The sequence below is a fragment of the Poromitra crassiceps genome (genome assembly GCF_964638095.1).
Source record: "Poromitra crassiceps genome assembly, chromosome: 2".
In the NCBI taxonomy this organism is placed as follows: domain Eukaryota; kingdom Metazoa; phylum Chordata; class Actinopteri; order Beryciformes; family Melamphaidae; genus Poromitra; species Poromitra crassiceps.
This window is the reverse complement of record NC_139624.1, coordinates 34,230,556-34,249,617: the sequence shown is the minus strand read 5'-3', so window position 1 is coordinate 34,249,617 and position 19,062 is coordinate 34,230,556.

Genomic DNA, 19,062 nt, shown 5'->3' with positions numbered 1-19,062 from the left:
GGACATTTTCCCACCGGTTCATAAACTCGTGACAACCCCGGTGTTAGCGGTGACACCGTACAGTTTACAAGAGAAGATATCCCTCGGCTCAATACCTGGTTTCCCCCTTCTGTTTGTGCCTGTTTCTCCCTTTTTTCCACCGTGAAGATCATACTGCATGAGCTCCTCAGCAGTCCTGACGGTCAGGGTTTTTCATCCTATTTACCGTACTACCAAACGTTAATTTATTCAGGTGGGCCGGCTCATCACGTACAGCGGACTTCTCCCTGTTTATACTGTATACTGTTCTCTGAACAAGCTAGTCGTCTCCACTACATGTAGGTGAGCTGTGTATCCGTCACTGCTGCTACTTCATATCAACAAATGAGTTGCATTCACTAGAACAGTGATTCCCAACCTGTGGTCCGCGGCCCCCTGGTGGGCCGCGAAGGTATTGCAAGTGGGCCGCCAAATCATTTACAAAAAAGTATGATTTTTGAAAAAAAAAAAAAAAAAAATTTCAATGTTTTTTTTTTAAAGATTTTGAAAAATCATACTTGAAAAAGTATGATTTTTGTTTCTTTGATGTTATTGCTTTTGCTTGAATTGAAGTTTCATCTTTACATCATCTTTATATTGGGTTTGTGTTTATTTGTAACCCTATCGATTTAATGGGCTTTCTTCTGATATTTGGATTTTGTTTGGATCTGATATTGGATGTCAAATTGTTATGAGAATGCATTTTTCCATTGTTGAAGGATACCGTTATTTATTAATCATTTGTTAATTAGCCTGTTACAGACAGCCCCTTGCTTGTCATTTCTGACATCTGTGTGGTGCTGATGGACAGCTCCTTGAATGATTGGTGTGTGTGTGTGTGTGTGTGTGTGTGTGTGTGCGTGTGTGTGTGTATGTGTGTGTGTGTGTGTGGACAGCTCCTTGAAAACTGTAATACTGAAGGTGTTGCAACATGTTACAGGTGCTGTGTTAGTGACTGTGGAGCTTCCAACATGTTTCTCCTGTATTCAGTTCAGTCCTTTATGTTCAATTTTCAATAAAAAAGTGCTCTGAGAACGCATTATATGGCCTTTGTATTTATGGGGTCGGAGGTGGGCCGCGAACATTTTTGAGACATAAAAGTGGGCCCTGAGTTGGAAAAGGTTGGGAACCACTGCACTAGAAGAACACTTGTACTCACATTGGGTTGAAATGAGGAAAGAACGTGTACGTTAGTTTCTTCTTCATTTTCACAACACAAGCTGCAGGGCTCACTGTCTGTGACTGCTGCCAGCAGCCATCGACATAAATAAAGATGGACGCCACTTGAGGTCCCGTTTAGTGAAGCCGCTGCATGTCAGATCGCCGCCCTGGCCGCTGAATCCAGTATAGGTCACAAGGCCCGCCTCCCCATGTTAGTGGATGGGAAAATCACAACCGAAATATTCACAGTAAACGTCAGATAATTTTTTTCCGAAGGTGGTTTGTATCATTTTAGATAGTCATTATCATGCCAATGCCTGTGCAAGTGGTCATTTTTCTGATCAGTTTGTTTTTAAGTAGGTATTTGACATATAAAAAGGGCTAAAAATGGATGATTGACAGCTGTGGCAGCCAGTCTCAAGCCGTCATTGGCTGGACAGGCTCTTCACATTATAGAACTAGCGTTAGTTTGACATAGACAGGACACAGTGCTGCTTTGTGCTTTCATCATGTAACGCTGCCTGGAGGCCTGGAGGTCTGGGTGGCTCTGCTGGGTGTGTGGGCCGGGACAGAGGCTCTTAGCACGGGTGGCTCTGCTGGCTACCAGACATATCAATGGACCGCAAAAAAAAGGTGAGAAAGGTGCGCGAGGAATTAACGTTGGTTAGGGACTGAAGTAAGTTCCGAAAATATGTGTGTTTTATAAGTTACTCCAGCGTCTTTTTAACATAGCAATAGCGTTAGGCGCTCTCGCTAGTTGGCTGTTTTTCATTATTTATCGGCTTAATATTACTATAACTTAACAACCGATAACGATAGCTGGAATAACACAATAATATACACATATTTTCAGAACTTACCAGGTTGTCCAACTGCCAGGAAATGTGTTTTATAACGTTAACTCCCGTCCCGGTAAGATGGGGCCTAGTACGCAAGCACCAGCCATGAGCTAATCGCTAACGGGTTAGCCGTTAGCGTCACATAAACAGACGTTTTATTTTTGGTATTAAAGCAACAAACGTTTTTATATGGATATCTCAGAGAAATGCTTTAACTGTGGGGATGTTCGTTCTTCACAAGCTCCTTTCTTAGCTGTTGTAAGGATATAGTTAACAGAGACGAGACTAGGCAGCTAGGCTAACGTTACCACTGAGCTATATTAAATGGAATGTTACAGCAGGCTGCCCTACCCACACTATACCAGTAAACAACGTAGCGTAAAGCGTCAAGGTTAGATTTGTAACATTTGCTCCCAAAGGAATTAAATCATAAAGTTAATCAAAATGCCACGGAAACATTAGGCTAGCTTAATCAACACAGCAGTGCGTCAGATAATTTCCCCAGTGAGGCCGAGAGGAGCCTCCACTTCCGGTCCGGGCTGAGAGCGCTGAGAGCACAGCAGCCCGGAGGAGAAATCTCCGACAACCAAAATCAGATTTTCGTACAGGCGTCATTTTGATAAATTGACCTCATAGTGGGAATCTTCCTGGTTAGTTTTGGCGAGACAAAAAATATTACAACTTAAAGTGCCATATTTACAGAGCTAGACTGTATATAAATACACAACGCACTGTGCGCATTCTAGACACAGCAGCTCTACATAAGAAAGTTCAGAGGGGCGGGGAGCCCACAGAGGTGCTAAATCAACAGAGCTACTGCGCAGAGTCTGGTTCACTGATTTTCACAGGATTTTGGCTTCAATACACCATACAGGGAGGAGACAGGGACACTCTCTCCATTCATACATCTCAGTGCCAGCAGCCTGCTTGGTATTTTGAAGGTGCGTTTGTTTGTCGCATGCCAATGGGTGGTGTGGAGTATTTACCGTGTTAAGCTCAGTGATTGGCGCAAAAGACCCCACCCAGCCAGGAAACTTGAGGCCGTCTCATGAAGCTACACCACGCTTTACTTGAACTAGAAATATAGCGCGTTTTGTTGTGCTCGTTTCTAGACTTTGTAGACCAGTGCTGACCAATTTGGGGCTCTGTTTGTTTTGGCCCGCCACGGATTTGGGAAAAAAAACAAAAATACAACAACTTTTTTTTATATATATATCTCCCCCCCCCCCCCCCGATTTTTTATCCCATTTTTTATCCCCCATTAGTGCTAACTTAATTTATTTATCCTGGTTGCTACTCCACCCTCTGCCGATCTGGGGAGAGCCGAAACTGGCTCCATGCTTCCTCCGAGACATGGGCAGTTAGCCAGCCGCTTCTTTTCACCTGACAGAGGAAGCTTCACGGGTAGGACATAGCACGTGGGAGGTTCACGCTATTCCAACCAGTTCCCCTCCCTCTGAACAGGCACCCTTAACGTCCAGAGGAGGAACCACATTAGCAACCAGGATATTGCATGTTTTTGTCAAATTGTCATGGCAAATTGTTTACAAAAGATGGACAATAAAGCTGATTTTCAAAGTACCTTGAGGATTTTTCAAGTTGTGAATTAAGTCAAATTTCTCTCTTGATTACAAAGGTGGAAAATACAACTGTTTTTAACAGGGTGTTTACTGATTAAATGTTTAAGCTCCCCACAAATGCAGATGTTTTTTTAAATATATATAACCAATTGCAAATTATCACAATTACCAAACAGATAAAAAGTAGATTATTATATTGAAATGTTATTTTAGATTTAGAATGTTAATTTTCGATAAAACACAATACATTTTAATGTAATTCCACAACGTTTATTTTTGGCCCTCGGCCCTCCACCCAGATTGAGTTTTGGCCCTTCATGGGAAAGAATTTGGGCACCCCTGGTGTAGACTGTGCACATGTGTAGACTGTAGTCCACACATGTGCCTGGCACATCTTAACCTAATGAGTGGACTTATTTGCGGTGGATAGAAACGGTGCAGTTTGTCAGACTGTCTTGAGGTCACATGTACTTCATGTAATGAAGTGGTCTAAGGATGATAAATGCATACAATGCAAACACTTAAAGGATGTGGAGAAGGCCCATGCTATTGTTCTCTCGACAGGTGTGTACTTTGTCCTGTGATTTAAAGTGTTAACTGTTACAGGCTGCTTTATGAGTGAGATCTTTTGACACAGGGAAGCGAAAGCTTTTTTCTCCAGTTCACCATTAATCTAGACTTGTTCCTGTACGGACGGCCACTTAAAAACTAGCACTTTAGAGCTACAGTAACTGAATCAATGTCTGCTAATCATCGCTAACACCGGCGTAAAAAAGGACAAAGTTCAACCATCACACATGACAAACTGCAAAGAGAGCATGCCAACCCTGCAATATCTCACATGTACAGTATGTGAGATATTCTGTACAGATAATGTGTCAGATATTTCTCATTTCCAAAAGTTCAGCTCCTAGAATAAAACATCTTCGGGGTCCTGTAGAGATGCTAGTCTGGGTGGAACAACCTTGTTCCGTGTCATCCGGCTATGGGCAGAAGACGAAATCACGAAACCAGGAAATCCGCCCGGAACCAAAGTGCAGCTGTGCTCCCGCTCAATCCTTCCATCTAGCGACAAAACAAACAAACAACTAAAACCAAATAATGGCATCGCCACGTAATGGCTCATTTATACTCCATTTCATACCTAAATAGATGCGTCCTTTCAAACGTTATTATCGTCACTGCCCACATATTTCCATGTGTCTTTCACGTTGGTATCATGTTAAGCAATACATTCACCAGTGGGCATTAGAGAGTCAAATGTATGAGTGTGTGTGTGTGGTTTTGCTGCGTTTCATGCGTATCCATAAGCTTTCAGAGGACGGACAGAAAACGCACGAAATGAACGCAGAGTACGGACAGAAGGCTCTGTCCCTCTCCATCTCTGTCTTTAACCTACAGTAGAGTATAATTGGGCCTTAACACACCGGTCAAAACAGTCAAATTGGAAATGAAAACAGTGTGGTACACAAAGCAAAAGACCCACTGGAACACGGGGCGGGTCTTCCTGCCTGTAGTAATGCGTCACCAGGCTCTCTCTCCTTTGAGAGAGAGCCTGGTGACACGAGGTTATAGAGACTCAGCTTGATAACTGATTCATATCAGTATGTTTTCCCCTCCTTTTCTTTTTTCCTCTGCTGGGCGGTTGTGTATTATCCTGAATGTCTTTCAGAAAACAATAGGAAAAACACTGCCCCCACCCCCCCTCCCCTCCCTCCTCCCACCCTGGAAAATCATTTTGGGTGTGCCTGAGTGATTTGAGCTAACTTGGCAAAGCTCTGTGGAGTGTGTCTTCTTCACCTGCTGACGGCTTGAGGGGAGAAGAGAGAGAGAGAGAGAGAGAGAGAGAGAGAGGAAGGGAGAGAGCCAATGATAGGGACAGAGAGAGAGCAGGCGAGCGAGACAGACAGACAGAAAAGAGAGAGTAGAGAGAGACAGATCCTCCCTGGTGGTGTTGTGCTGTGGTCTACCTTTCTGTCAGGCTGCCCAGCGGAGAGACGGAGGAACGCCAGGCCAATTAATCAAAGTCAGATGTGGCTGGATGCCTGGAGTCACTCATGATCCCTGTCCCCGCCCTCCCCCCACCAACACACACACACAGACACACACACACACACACACACACACACACACACACACACACACGCATAGGCACACACACACACACACACACACACACACACACACACACACACACACACACACACACACACACACACACACACACACACACACTTTCTTCTTCGCTCACTGTCTTCCCTTGCCTGTCTGTGCCTGGGTGTTGGAGAGAGTGCCTGCCATCAACAGCTCTCTCTCTCTCTTCTCTCTCTTACACACACACACACACACACACACACACGCACGCACACCCACACACGTACGTATTGCTATGCTTGTGGGGACTTTGAGTGATTACATTAATTCCCATAAGCCAATTGGGCGCCCTGTGAAAAACTATGCCGCCCATCCATACGTTCTCTCGTTTTAACTATTCAAATGTTACGAGAGCTGCAATGATTAATCGATTAGTCGATCATCAGAAAATTAATCGATAACTATTTTATTAATTAATTTTTTGTTTTTTTGTTTTAAGAAAAAAAATCTCTGATTCCAGCTTCTTAAATGTGAATATTTTCTGGTTTCTCTACTCCTCTATGATAGTAAACCCAATATCTTTGAGTTGTGGACAAAACAAGACATTTTTTGGAAACACTGATCGACATTTCTCACCATTTTATGACATTCTATAGACCAAACAACTAATCGATTAACCGAGAAAATAATCGACAGATTAATCGACAATCAAAATAATCGTTAGTTGCAGCCCTAAACACCACCATTTAAAATAGAAAAATAGGATGAACTATACTATGAAAACTTGCACTTTACTTAGTTCCTGAAATGTTTGTTTTTTTACTGCCATATTATGCTGTCACCATTACGCAATGCCAAATGCAAAAATGTTACTTACATGTATGCTACATGCATGTCCCGTTAACCGTCATGTCGTCATCACACAGTGCTAATTGCTAAATATGCAACATACAACAAAGAACGACATCATTATACTGTATGCAAAAAGGACAGCCCAACAAAAGGTCATGAAAATAACTGCAAACGCATCTTACCTTCACCCAAAGCACAACGTAGGCCTACCCGACACACACACATCGCCCCTGATTGGTTAATACATTGCTGTGCCTACCGTAACAATGCTCCAAAAGCATGTTTTGCCTACCGTAACAATGATCCAAAAGCATAGTAGGTTTATTTCTGTTTTCATTGTAGATCACAATAAATGTATTTTTGCTGTGACACCCGGTGTCACCCTCGTAACAACCAAATTAAGTGGACGCCTAGTGGTGTGGCGCTCTGGGCAATTGCACTGTCTGCCCCCGCCCATGTGCCAGCACTGCCTAAACCTAATTTAAATGTAACCCTACATCCAAGGCCTGACCCTAAACTAACCTTGATCTTAACCATTAACCTAACCTAAACCAAATTTTAAAGAGGACATGAAACATTTGATCATATGAGTCTAGTTCATTTGTATTTCACCTCAGACACAATCTGGGAACCCATCAGTAACCTCTGGGGGCAGCCTCGTTTCAATGCTGTGCAACAGGAACTCGAGGGGCTCCGCTGGCAGCGGAAGAAAATCTCTTTCCGCTCCCTGCAAGCTCTGCCATTGGCTCCAACCGACCGGCTCTGACCATTTATGGACTTGCTTTGCCCTGCCTGCGTGTCGCTCTCAAATCTCTCCGTCGCTATGAAACAACAACATCGCTAGCTCGTTGCTAGTAGCAAGTAGCAACTTGCTACACGCTGAAAATGGTAAGTTTTGACACACCGGTCACGTTCACTCCATTTTGATCGGGTAAAGCGCAGCATGTGAGCCTGCACCCTGCGAGCCTGCACCCTGCGAGCCTGCACCCTGCGAGCCTGCACCCTGCGAGCCTGCACCCTGCGAGCCTGCACCCTGCGAGCCTGCACCCTACTAGCCTGCACCCTACTAGCCTGCACCCTGCGAGCCTGCACCCTGCGAGCCTGCACCCTGCGTGCCTGCACCCTGCGAGCCTGCACCCTGCGAGCCTGCACCCTGCGAGCCTGCACCCTGCGAGCCTGCACCCTACTAGCCTGCACCCTGCGAGCCTGCACCCTGTGAGCCTGCACCCTGCGAGCCTGCACCCTGCGAGCCTGCACCCTACTAGCCTGCACCCTGCGAGCCTGCACCCTACTAGCCTGCACCCTGCGAGCCTGCACCCTGCGAGCCTGCACCCTACTAGCCTGCACCCTGCGAGCATGCACCCTGCTAGCCTGCACCCTACTAGCCTGCACCCTGCGAGCCTGCACCCTACTAGCCTGCACCCTGCGAGCCTGCACCCTGCGAGCCTGCACCCTACTAGCCTGCACCCTGCGAGCCTGCACCCTACTAGCCTGCACCCTACTAGCCTGCACCCTACTAGCCTGCACCCTGCGAGCCTGCACCCTACTAGCCTGCACCCTGCGAGCCTGCACCCTACTAGCCTGCACCCTGTGAGCCTGCACCCTACTAGCCTGCACCCTGCGAGCCTGCACCCTGCGAGCCTGCACCCTGCGAGCCTGCACCCTGCGAGCCTGCACCCTGCGAGCCTGCACCCTACTAGCCTGCACCCTGCGAGCCTGCACCCTGCGAGCCTGCACCCTACTAGCCTGCACCCTGCGAGCCTGCACCCTGCGTGCCTGCACCCTGCGAGCCTGCACCCTGCGAGCCTGCACCCTACTAGCCTGCACCCTGCGAGCCTGCACCCTGCGAGCCTGCACCCTACTAGCCTGCACCCTGCGAGCCTGCACCCTGCGTGCCTGCACCCTGCGAGCCTGCACCCTGCGAGCCTGCACCCTGCGTGCCTGCACCCTGCGAGCCTGCACCCTGCGAGCCTGCACCCTGCGTGCCTGCACCCTGCGAGCCTGCACCCTGCGAGCCTGCACCCTACTAGCCTGCACCCTGCGAGCCTGCACCCTGCGAGTGCTGTTGCACAGCTTTTCATGGAGCGTGCCGACAGATTTTCGATGCAAGTCGAAAGTCTGTCTCTTGACTCAGACAAGACAGGACATTGTTTTCAAGTCTGAGATCTACCTAGATTTGCTAGAAAGATGAACACTTCAGCTTCTCACCAAGTAGAGCGCTGCTAGATGTCACTACAGTGACTGTACAGTAGAGTAGTAAGGATTGTGGTTGTTTTGATTAATCAAAATAACCACAATCCAAGTCAGAAACACAACAGCATTGTGAGCCTGTTAGAATTCAAAATCCTTACTACCAACACTTCACTAGCCTGTACTCCACGACTGTACTCTACTGTACAGTCAACCTAGTGACATCATCTAGCAGCGCCCTAGTTGTCGAAAAGCTGAAATGTTGTTCATCTTTCTAGCAAATCTAGGTAGGACTCATATGATCAAATGTTTGATGTCCTCTTTAACCTTAACCCTAAACCCAAACACCTAAACACTAAAATAGCCGCTTAATGAAGTGAGAACAGGCTAAATCTCCTCACTTTGCAGGATTTTCCTCATCTTTCTTTCTTACAATACTTACTATCTTTCTATCCTTGAGGACAATAATTGGTCCTCATAAGTATACAAGTAGGAGAACACGCTCCCACCCCACCCGTCTCCATCAAGTAAATGTGATGTCGTCGCAGCAGGTGAGAGTCGAGTCTGGTCTTTTCAACAGGATGTAAAATGGTGAGCATCTCCTTCCCCTGTGCCCTGGAAACGCACAGATCATCTCCCTGGGTTCTCCTTACATTTGTCAAAGTGGCACTTTTGCTTTAGAAGGGAGTTTAAGAAAGAGCGGATTTAGAGGCACCTCGTCGTCTCTTGATGTCTCGTCAGACTCGATGCTCACCTCCACACTTTTTCCCTTTGACTCTCATTTACACTGCTGCAGATAGACCGTGTGTCTTCACACTGTGCTCACTGTCTGAAAACACACAGACACACACTCCCACATAGAGTGCAGAAACACTTGTATGAATAGAGTCAGGAAAAACTACAGACAGATATGAAAATGCACACGCACACACACTCTCTCTCATATACATTATTCTTCTTCTGTCAGTCTGTCTGCTGGCCTGCCTGTTCAGCACCAGTATAACTCACATTTATTTTACATAGTACATGTTTATGCATTTCTGCCATAGTACTGTAGTTGATGGGTTAAATGTGTGAGTGTACAGTAAGAAGTTGGAAGAGAAAATTAAACACAAAACATGCTTATATTACATATGAGCTCAACAGTGTTTTTCAAAATCTACAAAACTAAAACTATATTTAAAACTATATATTTTTTTTACAAGAACACAAGAACAAAGAGGCATCATTGGTGTCTTGGCGTGTCCTGGAGGAGAGCCTTATACATCCATACTCGCTCCAGGATCTGCTGTTTTCCAATGTACCGTTAGCACAGGTCAGGACTCAGAAGGTCGTTTGGCCCTATAGTCACACAGTTGCTTAGGGTTTGGAGGGCGGCGGAGAAGATCTGTGGGATTTCCTTTGCGTGGCACCCATGCATGCCGATTTTTGACAACCTTAAGTTGCTGATAGGTGGCCGCCGCTGGCCGGCCTATACATTATTCCAGCTGGAGGGAGAGAGGAATTAGTACCTTGGAGGATATTTATGAAGACGAGGGGCTGCACTCTTTTGAAGACCTATGTACATTTTTTAATTTGCCACGCTCTTCCTTTTTTTTTAGAGACCTGGGGCCGGTTGCACCAACTGGTCTTAACTATGCCTGGTCGTAACTCCTACATCGGTCTTAGTTAAGACCATGGACTTACGCCTGTTGCACCAACACGGCTTACGTCTGGTCTTAACTATGCTGGTCGTAGCAATGCGCGTCCATGTGAATTGCCAGGGAATGCACCCTGATTGGATGATGTTGCAAAAAATGTGCCTCGCGACCTGCTTGGAGCACTGAGCCACTACGCTCTATCAGCCACTACTGTAAAACACCCTCCCTCCTCCCACCCTCCCTCGCTCCGGGGGAAAAATGGCAGCTATTGAGCCAGAAAGACAGTCTGAATGAAATTGAATGTAACGTTCCCAATTCTATGTATTAACTTCTAAAAAACTAACGGCAACATTTTGGAAGGCTAAGCCACACAACTAGTTACCGTAGTTATAATCTAACGTCGTGCTTTCAAAGACGGCGAACTGGCGGTGTTACGACGATGACGGTCAAAAAGGTCTCCGCGGAGATCTCTGTTACAGGCAGGCTCTACGCCTCCTCCTGACCAGTATTTTCCCTACTGGTCGTAGTGAAAATAAGGCTTAAGCCGTCTTGGTGCAACCGGCGTAGCTGTTAGGTCGTAAATTTACGACCAACTTAGCTTAAGACCAGTGTAAGACCAGTTGGTGCAACCGGCCCCTGCGGAGTAACATTTCCTTTTACACCTCATTCATTACAGACACTTCTGGGTAGCGCTTCTGGTACTAGGGGGTTGGTATCTAAACTTTATTGGTTTATTAATTCACAACATGCTTATAGGCCCCTGGCATTAGATATATTGTGGAGGGCTGATATTCCTGACCTCAATGTTGATTTTGATTGGAATAAAGTTTGGTTTAATATTCTGTTAGCCTCAAGAAACCCGGATCATCAGCAGATCCACCACAACTTTGTACATAGAACATATATGACGCCTAGGAAGCTTTGCTTAATGAAGATTATTCCTGACTCCAATTGTAAACTATGCTCCACAGATACTGTAGGCACTTTCTTCCATATGATTTGGGGCTGTCCCCCAGTGTTTGAGTTCTGGGAGATGGTTGCTCACAACCTATCTGTATTATTTGGGATTGAAGTGCCTTCATCACCTGTAATGTTCCTACTTAATGATCTATCTACCCTTGGCTTTGTCTCCACTTAGAAAACGTGCTTTATTAGCTGGGTTCACGGCAGCAAAACAATTGGTGGCCATGAGGTGGAAACCATCTCACACCCTTTCTTTTCGAGTATGGGTTCTTACATACAGTATCTAGACATTATATACCTGGAACTGTCTACGGCCCGGGTTCACTTCTCTATCATGCTCAGCGTCTACAAATCCCCTAGGGGTGGGTGGGTGTGAGGGGGGGTGGGTGGGTATTTTAGTTTTTTGTTTTGTTTTATTTAAATTTATCTTAATTTATTTCTGTATTGTTGTTTGTCTTGGCTGTTTTTTACTTCCTTGGTGTATGTTTTTGTTTTATTGTGCATTATTTTATTTACATATTTTGTTAATTAATGTATGTACTGTAGCATTATGCCTTTGTTAGGCATCACTGCTTATTGTCTCATGCTGCTATACCTTCAATAAAAAAGAATTGTATAAAAAAAAGAACAAAGAGGCATATTTTCCATGTAGGCCTACTTATCTTATAATTTGAGAAATGTCTGTGTGTGTGTGTGTGCGTGCGTGTGAGTGAGCAGAATTTCGTCCGGCCGCAGCTGTGCCGTTTTACGTGCGATTGGGTTGAAACTTTCAGGGGTTGTAAATGCAGTAGGGATGTAACGATAACCGGTTTTAATGATAACCATGATACATTTCCTTGCGATAACCGTACCGTTTAATATTTTCATTACCATTAAAACCGTGGTACCGTGATTACCGTGGTACCGTGATTACAGTGCTTTGAAAAACATGGTAAATACTGTCCATCATCAACCAAAGTTGTCAACAGTCTCCCAGATGTAAACGTGCAGCATTGGAGAAATGATTTCAGTGAGTCTCTCAGTACTTTTTCAACATTTTCCACAATTTTTTACCAATACCGTGATAATACGATAACCGTGATAATTTTGGTCATGCTAATCGTGATGTGAAATTTTCATAACGTTACATCTCTAAAATGCAGGTGACCTGATGGAGCCGGATTTTTAATTAGGTGATTGCCCTAATTACCTACAGTAATGATGTGATGTCATCAGTGATGTCAGTGATGATGTCATCAGCGATGTCATTCTTCCTGGCTGAGGCTAATTAATTCAGTGATGATGTAATCAGTGATGTCATCAGTGATGATGTCATGTTCCAGACCAGGGGGAGCCTAACTCACAGGGGGGTCCCCACAGGTCCGCTAGTACAATGAAGATTCATTTGATTTAATGTAGAGTATTATTCACATTTCTGGTGGGAACAAGCGATTGATTGCTGTCGCCATGTCTAAAAAAATAAAAATACACACTGAGTCACGTGTGCCATTATGCTTCTGACAGAAGCCACCACAAATACTATAAGAACAAGGTTGATTTGAGTTGATGAAAGAGCTGTTAGCAGCCGTAGTTATAGTGTACATCAAGATGCCAGATCACATTGTGCCTCCCAGGCTTGCTGCATGGCTAGTTGCACTTGTAAGCATGCAAAGCAAGAGCCTGATTACATGTATGATTGTCACAGGCTGTGTATGTTTTTCACTTTGCATTGTTGCCTTGATAGAGAGAGGGCTTGGCTGGGTGAGCTGTTTACCTGCTGGCACTACGGAGAAGAAGGACAAGGATAACAGCTGACAGCAATTTAGCTATTCAGAGGAAAGCTAGAGAGAGAGAGAGAGAGAGAGGAGAGAGAGAGAGAGAGAGAGAGAGAGGGAGAGAGAGGGGAAAGAGAGAGAGAGAGAGAGAGAGAGAGAGGGAGAGAGAGGGGAAAGAGAGAGAGAGAGAGAGAGAGAGAGAGAGAGAGAGAGAGAGAGAGAGAGAGAGAGAGAGAGAGAGAGAGAGAGAGAGAGAGAGAGAGGATGTATCTTCAAATGTATGGTGACATACACAATTATATGGAAGCACAGATGGGTTAAAAGTGAAGTAAGTACATGTGGCCCGGGCCAGGACCCCCCACACCTCCTACTGTGTTTCCCCATCTCATCCCTCCAAATTTCTCCCCTCATCTCCCCTTCCTCCCTCTCTCTCTCCTCTTCCTCCCTCTCTCTCTCTCCTCTCCCTTCCTATGTCTTGCTCCTCCTCCTGCTCCCCCCCCCCCCCCCCCCCCACCTGGACGTGGGAGCCAGATGAAGCTCTAATGGAGTCTACAGGGAGGCAGCATTTAGCACATCTGAAGCCAACAGGCAGGTCCCTTCTGCTCTCCATCCCAGCGAGGGCCTCTCTCTCTCTCTCTCTATTACCGCCATCTCCAACCGCTTCATCCATAGAAAGCCCCTCAACGCTCCATCGTCTGGCCCCGGTGAGCCACGCTAGCTAGCTTGAGTTGTTTCTGCCCCGCTTTGATGTGTGCCAATGTTCGACAAGCTCCCTTCTTTTGTGAAGGCGCTTCCCAGACAAGCCATTTAGATGGAGATAAGAGCCCACGCCGGGCTGCTGAGGGCTACGTTCCTATGTGGCTTTGGGGGGGGGGAGAGAGAGAGGGGAAAAAACCCCATCGGCTGTGACTGTATCCAATGATCCTTCACAATGGAGCCATTGCCGTGCATATGTATCCACAGCCTCTGTATCAATACGGTCGACTCCTGTGGCAGTCTGCCTTCTGTGGCAGTCTGCCTCCTGTGGCAGTCTGCCCTCTGTGGCAGTCTGCCTCCTGTGGCAGTCTGCCTCCTGTGGCAGTCTGCCCTCTGTGGCAGTCTGCCCTCTGTGGCAGTCTGCCTCCTGTGGCAGTCTGCCTCCTGTGGCAGTCTGCCCTCTGTGGCAGTCTGCCCTCTGTGGCAGTCTGCCCCCTGTGGCAGTCTGCCTCCTGTGGCAGTCTGCCTCCTGTGGCAGTCTGCCCTCTGTGGCAGTCTGCCTCCTGTGGCAGTCTGCCTCCTGTGGCAGTCTGCCTCCTGTGGCAGTCTGCCTCCTGTGGCAGTCTGCCCTCTGTGGCAGTCTGTCTCCTGTGGCGGTCTGCCCTCTGTGGCAGTCTGCCTCCTGTCGCAGTCTGCCCTCTGTGGCAGTCTGCCACAGGCAGTCTGCCTCCTGTGGCAGTCTGTCTCCTGTGGCGGTCTGCCCTCTGTGGCAGTCTGCCTCCTGTCGCAGTCTGCCCTCTGTGGCAGTCTGCCACAGGCAGTCTGCCTCCTGTGGCAGTCTGCCACAGGCAGTCTGCCCTCTGTGGCGGTCTGCCCTCTGTGGCAGTCTGCCTCATGTGGCAGTCTGCCTCCTGTGGCGGTCTGCCTCCTGTGGCGGTCTGCCCTCTGTGGCAGTCTGCCTCATGTGGCAGTCTGCCTCCTGTGGCGGTCTGCCTCCTGTGGCGGTCTGCCCTCTGTGGCAGTCTGCCTCCTGTGGCGGTCTGCCCTCTGTGGCAGTCTGCCTCCTGTGGCAGTCTGCCTCCTGTGGCAGTCTGCCTCTGTGGAAGTCTGCCTCCTGTGGCAGTCTGCGGGGGTGAAGAAGCACACAACTTTTCTGCATCCTCCTCTAACCCTACCCCCCCCCCCCCCCTCGCTCAACCAGCAAGTGGTGCAGAACAATAGCAAGTGAATGTGACTGGCGACCTACTCTAGATAGAGTGGGGCCGTGCGAAACAGACAATGACCTTTAAAAGACAATATGCTAATAAATAGCCGTGGCGAGGGCCTGGGCACTCCACACAAAGGGACCTTGGGAAAGCGGGCGGAGTTTTAATCAGGTGCACGGCTCTTTAAAAAGAGCCCGTGGCCACATAATTGATCCCAAAAGGTAGGTCCCCTCCTCCCCGCGCAGCACAGCCATTCCCTCACTATCAAGAACTAACAGCACTCTTTGTTTTGCTCTCATTTAAATCCACTGTATATGTATATGCTGCTCGTGCTACAAAGGCCAAAAATGCTAAGCATTTTAATGATGATCATGTTTTGATGTCTTACACCTGCTGAATATGGAAGAAGGACGGCTGTGTGTGTTGCCCCCTCCAGTGACAATGCTATAGGCAAACAGCCTGGCCGAGATGAAAAGGCACGGCGATGGGGAAAAAAAGTCACTGAATCAGTGTTATTACTGATTCGGCTGGAAAGAAATGGATGTGCGTGTGTGCATGTGTGTGTAAGGGGGGTAGTTAACTTTCACGCCAAAAGTGCCCTCCTCGGCTAAATCTTCTGCTATTGCTGCTGCAGCCATTTTGCCTGGAGTCGTGAGTGTGCGCCACTGTATTAGAATTCCATCAGCATTTCTGTCACTTGCATAGTGGTGCATGCACGCACGCGAGCGCGCACGCAGACACACACACATACACACACACACACACACACACACACACACACACACACACACACACACACACACACACACACACACACACACACACAGTCTTATACTGACTTTAATGCTTGGATACAATGTTGTTCCACAGGTTAAATAGAAAAGCAAATCATATTCCCTGCCTACCAACACGAGGGTCGCAGGTTCGAGCCCCCATGTTACCGTGCGTCCATACAGGCACAATTGGCCGTGTCTAGGGGTGTGAAGCCGCAGACTCAGATTAAGGGTATGTGTGCTGGTCGCTGCACTCGTGCCTCCTCTGGTCGGTGGGGGCAGCTGTTCGGGGGGAGGGGAACTGGGGGGATCCTCCCGCGCCCTACGTCCTGCCGGTGAAACTCAGCGCTGTCAGTTGAAAAGAAGTGGCTGGCGTCCGTACATGTATCGGAGGAAGCATGTGCTAGTCTACAACTCTCCCAAGATCGGCAGAGGGGATTGGAGCAACAACCGGGACAGCAGGCGGAATTGGCCAAGTACAATTGGGGAGAAAACAGGGGAAAATAAGGGTGGAAAAACTAAACTTGATTAAAAAAGAAAAAGGAAACGCAAATCATTTCCCATTCCTACACTACAAATCAGTGCAAAAAGCCCAGAGACGAATGATCCCTAAAATAATGAATCTCCCCCTGCCCTTATGAGTGCTGCCATTGATCTGGCCATAAAGAGGAGATAAAGGAGCATGGAGTCTGCCAGTGGTTTCAGTGGCTGCCAACAAGCTGCTCCTGACTCCACTTAGTCAAAGCGTTTGTCTGCTAGCACAATGTAAACACATGCGAGCCGTTGGCAGGAGGGAAACAACATGTGAGCTACACTGTGCGTTACACTGATTACAGGCTTACAGATGCTGCAGATTCTGTCAGAGGAAAACATCACATGAGGAGGGATCCTCCCACTTCCAGTTGTCAGGTGAAACCGCAGTGCCTCGCTCCTGGCTCTGGTGCCTCTGCTCCTATCGGCTTCAGTGTAAACTGAGCTCAAACATAAAGCTCCACCGCAGCCGCTCCTCTGCTCGCTTGCCGGCGTTTCGAGATTAAACTCAAACTAAGCTTTACATGGGCGGAGCTCCAGTTGACTTCTTCTTCGCTGTTTTGATATCGTCTACCATACTGGAGTAGGACTAGGACAAATCTTCCATAACGTCACTCGCACACCTACGGTATAGCATATACTGTACGTCCAACGGCAACGCAACTGAGAAAAGATTACGGACTGTGGTTTTAAAATGTGCGCCTTCCATGTAACTGAGACAGCGATCTCTGGAAAATGAATCAGGTAATTGCATTAAATTTTCCCGAGTGCCGTGTGGAGATCATCTTTCCCAGCTGGGTAAACACATCACACGCAGCACAAACATCAACTTAAATGTGAAATATTACACCGATTAAATCACGATACACAAATGTATTCCTTGCAAGTACAGCATAAACACGGGGAGAGAACAGAAAAAGAAATCACGTTTTTTTGGGGGTGGCTCGCTCTGAATAGGCCGACTGAAGCCAGTGGACTGGAAGAAGACATTTAAAACATGGCTGTCTTGGAATATACTGCAACACTCAAGTCAAATCAAATGACCTTCTTCAAGCAAAGCAAAGAGCAGGGCCTGCTTGCAGACTAATTCATCCAAGTTGAATACGTGATGTAAAGCATAATAAATATCACATACCAACATTTTGTACCAGGCCGACAATTAAATGTTTCCTTAATTGTCGCAGAATTAATGGACAATATAGTCTCTCTCACAATTTTCAAATTACTGACGCTGCCTTTAATTGCCAGATTGAAAATCCAAGGACAGCGTCCCTTTACACTGTCTCCATCATCCTAACATAGCGCCTTGCCTCCAAACCATCCCATAAAATCCCATCGCTGCACTTAATTGTCCAATATGAAGCCAAAGCATCTGAGGTAATTCAAATGTCTTTCTGCGATGAATATGTGCAATTGTCCTTCTTTCCCCATTCTAATTTAATGCCATCTGGGGAAGGTGATTGGCTGTGTGTTGCCATTGCTGCCAACCGGGGTCAGCCTAACCATCAAGCGCTGTAATTGAGTAGTTAGTGGCAATTTTCTCCCCTAATTTCCATCTGCGAAATCCGGGCCTGGCATGGCAAATAGCACATTACACAGGCGCGATTGTGGCAAAGTGTAATAACATCGTTTCCACAGTTTGAAAACTTCCCCCGAACAAATGAGAATCACTGGCGTCCATGTCATCTCAAAACGGCTGCCTTCCTCCTGCACTCATCCCTGATCACACACACACGCGCGAACACACACACACACACACACACACGCACGGACACACACACGCACACACACACACACGCACACACACACACACACGCACGGACACACACACGCACACACACACACACACACGCACGGACACACACACGGCGTAGCATAAAGAATGTGGTGACGTGTCATTAACATATAGATAATTAGCTGCTGTGACAGCGGCCCTCCCCTCAGCACTCTAATCCCCTGACAGAAGCCTTTGACGAGCACTATCACAAACACCATGTTGACTCCGACGCCACGCGGCTCTGAGGAGGCCATCTTGTTTGGCTTATTCACCATGACACGCTTCTATCAGGGGGAGAAGATGAAGGAGGCTGTGATTTACGAGGGCCTAATCCATAAGCAGTGGCGCTGCTTGTGTATTTTGGGAGAGAAAAGGCCAGGGTGGAGATGTGAAGTAATGGAGCGGCAGGTCTGAACGCTGAGACTTGATACGTTTTGCTGGCAGATTGATGAAGATCGTAAAGCTGCGTCAGGGACAAAGAAGAGTGGAAATATGAGTTGGACTACTAATGGCTAGGTTATCACACACACACACATACACACTTACTGTAGGGTTTTATTCTGTGTCGAACACACACACACACACACACACACACACATACACGTACACATATACACACACTTACCGGTACTGTAGGATTTTATTCCATGTCGAACACACACACACACGTACACATACACACATACACACACACATACTATAGGATTGTATTCTGTGTCGAACACACACACACACACACACACACACACACTTACTGTAGGATTTTATTCTGTGTCGAACACACACACACATACACGTATACATGTACACACACACACACACTTACTATAGGATTTTAATGTGTCGAACACACACACATACACGTACACATGTGCACACACACACACACACACACACACACACAAAGGGCTTTAGATTGCCATTTCATCATGTGGAAAATGAATGCTTTATTCAAAGCCTAATGATCTTTCTTCAGAAATGTGAAAAGG